This window comes from Psammomys obesus, unplaced genomic scaffold (assembly GCF_907164565.1).
Source record: "Psammomys obesus unplaced genomic scaffold, mPsaObe1.curated_primary_1811, whole genome shotgun sequence".
Lineage (NCBI taxonomy): Eukaryota > Metazoa > Chordata > Mammalia > Rodentia > Muridae > Psammomys > Psammomys obesus.
Window position 1 is genome coordinate 6,212,798 of NW_026585643.1, and position 6,000 is coordinate 6,218,797.

Below are 6,000 nucleotides of genomic sequence, written 5' to 3' on the forward strand. Positions count from 1 at the left end.
CCTCCGTTGATGGACATCTGGGTTGTTTCCAGGTTCTGGCTATTAAATAAAGCTGCTATAAACATGGTTGAGCAAATATCCCTTTTGTGTACTTGAGCAAACTTTGGGTATATACCTAGCAGTGGTATAGCTGGGTCTTGAGGAAGCACTATTCCTAATTGTCTTAGAAAGTGCCAGATAGATTTCCAGAGTGGTTGTACCAGTTTACATACTCACTAGCAGTGGAGGAGGGTTCCCCTTTCTCCACAACCTCTCCAGCATGTGTTGTCCCTTGAGTTTTTCATTTTGGCCATTCTGATGGGTGTAAGGTGATATCTCAAGGTCGTTTTGATTTGCTTTTCCCTGATGGCTAATGAGGATGAGCATTTCTTTAAGTGTTTCTCTGCCATTCGATATTCCTCTGTCGAGAATTCTCTGTTTAGCCCTGTTCCCCATTTTTTAATTGGATTACTTGTTTTGCTGCTTTTCAGCTTCTTTAGTTCTTTGTATATACTCGATATTAGTCCTCTGTCAGATAAAGGGTTAGTGAAGATTCTTTCCCAATCTGTAGGCAGGCGTTTTGTTTTGATGACAGTGTCCTTTGCTTTACAGAAGCTGTTCAGTTTCATGAGGTCCCATTTATTGATTGTTGCTCTTAGAGCCTGTGCTGTTGGTGTTCTGTTCAGGAAGTTGTCTCCTGTGCCAAGGAGTTCTAGGCTGTTCCCCACTTTTTCTTCTAACAGATTTAGAGTATCTGGTTTTATGTTGAGGTCTTTGATCCACTTGGACTTTAGTTTTGTGCAGGGTGATAAATAGAGATCTATTTTCATTTTTCTGCATGTGGACATCCAGTTGGACCAGCACCATTTGTTGAAGATGCTGTCTTTTTTCCCTTGAATGGTTTTGGCTTCTTTGTCAAATATCGAGTATTCATAGGTGTGTGGGTTTATTTCTGGATCTTCTATGTGGTTCCATTGATCCTCCTTTCTGTTTTTATGCCAATACCATGCAAATTTTATTACTATTACTTTGTAGTACAACTTGAGATCGGGGATGGAGATACCTCCAGATGATCTGTTGTTGTACAGGATTGTTTTGGAGATTCTGGGTTTTTTGTTTCTCCATATGAAGCTGAGAATCTTTTTTTCAAGGTCTGTAAAGAATTGAGTTGGTATTTTGATGGGAATTGCATTGAATCTGTAGATTGCTTTTGGCAGGATGGCCATTTTCACAATGTTAATCCTACCAATCCATGAGCATGGGAGATCTTTCCATCTTCTGAGATCTTCTTCAATTTCTTTCTTCAGAGACTTGAAGTTTTTCTCAAACAGGTCTTTCACTTGCTTGGTTAGTGTCACCCCAAGGTACTTTATGTGGTTAGTGGCTATAGTGAAGGGTGTTGTTTCCCTAATTTCTTTCTCGGCCCTTTTGTCTTTGGTATACAGGAGGGCTTCTGATTTTTTTGAGTTGATTTTGTATCCTGCCACTTTGCTGAAGGTGTTTATCAACTGGATGAGTTCTCTGGTTGAATTTTTGGGGTCGCTCATATATACTATCATATCATCTGCGAAAAGTGACACTTTGACCTCTTCCTTTCCGATTTGTATCCCCTTGATCTCCTTTAGTTGTCTTATTGCTCTGGCTAGGACTTCAAGTACTATGTTGAAGAGGTATGGAGAGAGTGGGCAGCATTCTCTTGTCCCTGATTTCAGTGGGATTGATTTAAGTTTCTCTCCATTGAGTTTGATGTTGGCTATAGGCTTGCTGTATATTGCTTTTACTATGTTTAGATATGTACCTTGTATTCCTTATCTCTCCAAGACTTTAAACATGAATGGGTGTTGGACTTTGTCAAATGCTTTTTCAGCATCTAAGGAGATGATCATGTGGTTTTTCTCCTTCAGTTTGTTTATGTGGTGGATTACATTGATGGATTTCCATATGTTGAACCATCCTTGCATGCCTGGGATGAACCTACTTGGTCGTGGTGGATGATATCTTTGATGTGTTCTTGGATTCGGTTTGCAAGTATTTTATTGAGTATTTTTGCGTCAATGTTCATAAGAGAGATAGGTCTGAAGTTCTCTTTTTTTGTTGGGTCTTTGTGTGGTTTAGGTATCAGGGTGACTGTTGCTTCATAGAATGAGTTTGGTAATATACCTTCTGTTTCTATTTTGTGGAATAGTTTGAGGAGAATTGGTGTGAGCAGTTCTTTGAAGGTCTTGTAGAATTCCACGCTGAAACCATCTGGCCCAGGGCTTTTTTTGGAGGGGAGACTGTGAATGACTGCTTCAATCTCCTTGGGGGATATAGGGCTGTTCAGTCTTTCTACCTGATCTTGACTTAATGTTGGAAGATGGAATCTATCAAGAAAATTGTCCATTTCATTTAGATTTTCAAATTTTGTAGCATATAGGCTTTTGTAGTATGACCTAATGATTGTTTGAATTTCCTCTGTGTCTGTAGTTATGTCACCCTTTTCATCTCTGATTTTGTTGATTTGGATAGATTCTCTCTGCTTTTTAGTTAGTTTGACTAAGGGTTTGTCTATCTTGTTGATTTTCTCAAAGAACCAGCTTTTTCTTTCATTGATTCTTTGAATAGTTTTATTTGTTTCTAATTGATTGATTTCAGCCCTGAGTTTGATTACTTCCAGCCTTCTGCTCCTCTTGGGTGTATCTGCTTCTTTTTTTTCTAGGGTTTTCAGTTGGGCCATTAAGTTGTTTGTATGTGCTGTTACGAATTTCTTCTTGCAGGCACTTAGTGCTATAAATTTTCCCCTGAGCACTGCTTTCAGTGTGTCCCATAAATTTGGGTATGTTGTGCCTTCATTTTCATTGAATTCTAGGAAATCTTTAATTTCTTTCTTTATTTCTTCCTTAACCCAGCTGTCGTTGAGTAACAGGTTGTTCAGTTTCCATGTACGTGTAGGCAGTTTGTTATTTCTGTTGTTGTTGAGGTCCAGCTTAAGTCCATGGTGGTCAGATAGAATACAAGGGATTATTTCAATCTTTTTGTATCTGTTGAGGCTTTCTTTATGACCAACTATTTTGGTCTATTTTGGAGAACGTTCCATGTGGTGCTGAAAAGAAGGTATACTCTTTTGAGCTTGGATGAAAAGATCTGTAGACGTCTATTAGGTCCATTTGATTTAGGGTCTCTGTAAGTGTTTTTATTTCCCTATTTGTTTTCTGTTTAGTTGATCTGTCCCTTGGTGAGAGTGGAGTGTTGAAGTCTCCCACTATTAGGGTTTTAGGATCAATGTGTGATTTAAGCTTTAATATTGTTTCATTTACGAATGTAAGTGCTCTTGTATTTGGGGCATAGATATTCAAAATTGTGATGTCCTCTTGGTGGATTTTTCCTTTGATGAGAATATAGTGGCCGTCCTTATCTTTTTTGATTAACTTGGGTTGAAAGTCTATTTTATTAGATATTAGGATGGCTACTCCCGCTTGTTTTCTGGAACCATTTGCTTGAAAGACAGTTTTCCAGCCCTTTACTCTGAGGTAGTGTTTATCTTTGTTGCATAGGTGTGTTTCTTGGATGCAACAGAATGATGGATCCTGTTTCCGCAACCATTCTGTTAGTCTGTGTCTTTTAATTGGGGAGTTGAGTCCGTTGATGTTGATAGAAACTAGTGACCAACAATTGTTACTTATTTTAGATGTGGTGTTGGTGGTGTCACTGAGTTTCATTGCTTGTCTTCTTTTTTTGTTGTTGTTGTTGTTGTTGTTGTGTAGTTATCTATTTCCTCTGTTTCCTTCGATGTAGTTGTTTTCTTTGGTTTGGAGTTTCCCTTCTAGTAACTTCTGTAGACCTGGGTTACTATGTAGATATTGTTTAAATTTGGTTTTGTCTTGGAATATCTTGAATTCTCCGTCTATGTTGATTGAAAGTTTTGCTGGGTATAGTAGTCTGGGTTGGCATCTGTGGTCCCTTAAGGACTGTATGATTTCTGTCCAGGCCCTTCTGGCTTTCATAGTTTCTGTTGAGAAATCTGGTGTGATTCTGATAGGTCTACCTTCATATGTTACTTGGCCTTTTTCTTTTGCTGCTTTTAGAATTTTTTCTTTGTTTTGTAGGTTCACTGTTTTGACTATGATGTGACGCGAAGAATTTCTTTTCTGGTCTAGTCTACTTGGTGTTCTGTAGGCCTCTTGTATGTTTATGGCCATCTCCTTCTTTAAGTTGGGAAAGTTTTCTTCTATAATTTTCTTGAAAATATTTTCCGGACCTTTGAGCCTGATGTCTTCTTTTTCTTCTACTCCTATTATTCTTAGGTTTTGTCTTTTCATGGTGTCCTTGATTTCTTGGATGTTTTGTGTTTGGAACTTTTCTGATTTTATTTTTTCTTTGAGAGACGTGTCAATTTCCGCAAGTGTATCTTCGGCTCCTGAGATTCTTTCTTCCATTTCTTGTATTCTTTTGGTGATGCTTACCTTTGTAGTGCCTGATCTTTTCTCTATGTTCTCCAGCTCCTGGTTTTTCTCTATTTGTGTTTTCTTTATTGATTCTAATTCTGTTTTCATGTCTTGCACCATTTCCTTCATCTGTTTGAATGTGGACTCCTGCTTTTCAATGATAGCTTCTATTTTTTTGTCTGTTTCCTCTCTATGTATCACTAATTGTGCCTCTACTTCTTTGGGTATAATTGCCTGTATTTCTATGAGAGCTTTGTTCATTTCTTCTTTATTTGCCTTCATTTGTGTGGACATTTCTTTGAGAGCTTTGTGCATTTCTTCTCTGTTTGCCTCAATTTTCGTGGTCATTTCTCTGAGAGCACGATTTGTTTCCTCTTGGTTAGTCTCGATTTCTTTGGTTATTTCTCTGAGGGCTTTGTTCATTTCATCTCTATGGGCCTCTAGTAGCTGGAGAAACATAGTTTTGAGGTCGTTTTCTTGTATATCTAGTGAATTGAAGTGTCCATTGTTTTGTGGGGTTGCTGGTGAGGTCATTGTGTCCTGATTTTTGTTGGGAGTGTTCTTACGTCTGCCTCTAGCCATCTGGTTATTTATAATCCTCACTGGTTTTTCCTCGAGATTGTAGTTTGGGCTATGATCCTCTCTTTCTGTTTTCTGGACTGTTTTTTCAGGAAGATGAGAGAGGTTCACTGCTTTGGGAGTGTGCACTTTGTTTTCAGTTTTGCCTAAGTAAAGAATGTGACGCTGGCGCTATTCATGTGCGCTTTTAGCAGGCGCAGTGTGCATGTGCGGATTCTCTGACTATTGCAGTGGCCTGCAAGCCACTATTACGCAGTTCTGACTGAGATCCAGGGATTGTTTGCCTGGATTACCCTGGTGGACCCGCAAGGCAGAGGCTTCACTGTTGGGGTTGCTATCCCAAGAATCCCTATGATGCCCACACTCGGGTGTGGGTGCCAGGGATCTCGTCTGGTTGCTTCTGTGGAGAGGCCCTGGGTCTGGGGCAATCTCTCCCTAGAAGGCTCACTCACTCTCTTGCAGGACCAGTTGGAATGCACAGAGGTTCCCCTTGCTCACTACTCTCTGTTTTGGTCCTGCTGCGGAAGTGCACGGGTAGGCTATCCGTCAGCTCTGTGACACTGTGGCTGCAGAACTCGGTGTCCACCTTTCCTGTGTGCTGCCTCTTTGTCCTTTCCCTCTGCCAGGAGGGGTTATGTTGACTGGTCCCTGGGTGGCGCGGGAAAGAGTTAGGATGAGTGTACTCAATCCCAGATCCCGGGCCCAGATCTCTCTGCCAGAAGCCGCCTAGCGGTAGAATCTATGTTTGCTGATCCCAAGAGAGTACCGGGTAGGGTTGAGTGTCCTCAGATCCAGAGCTTGGGTTTCTCTGCTAGGAGCCGCTAGGTGAGCTGGAGAGAGGTGCTGTGTCCTTGGCAGGCTGCCTCTCTGTCCTTCCCCTCTGACCTTCTCCTCTGCTAGGTCAAGCTTACGGAGGTGCTCTCAGGGGAGTGCCAGCAGGGGTTGGGGCTTCTCAGTCCGATCCTGAGCTGGCGGTGTTTCTCTGCGGGGGGGGGGGGGGGGGGGGGGGGGGGGGGGG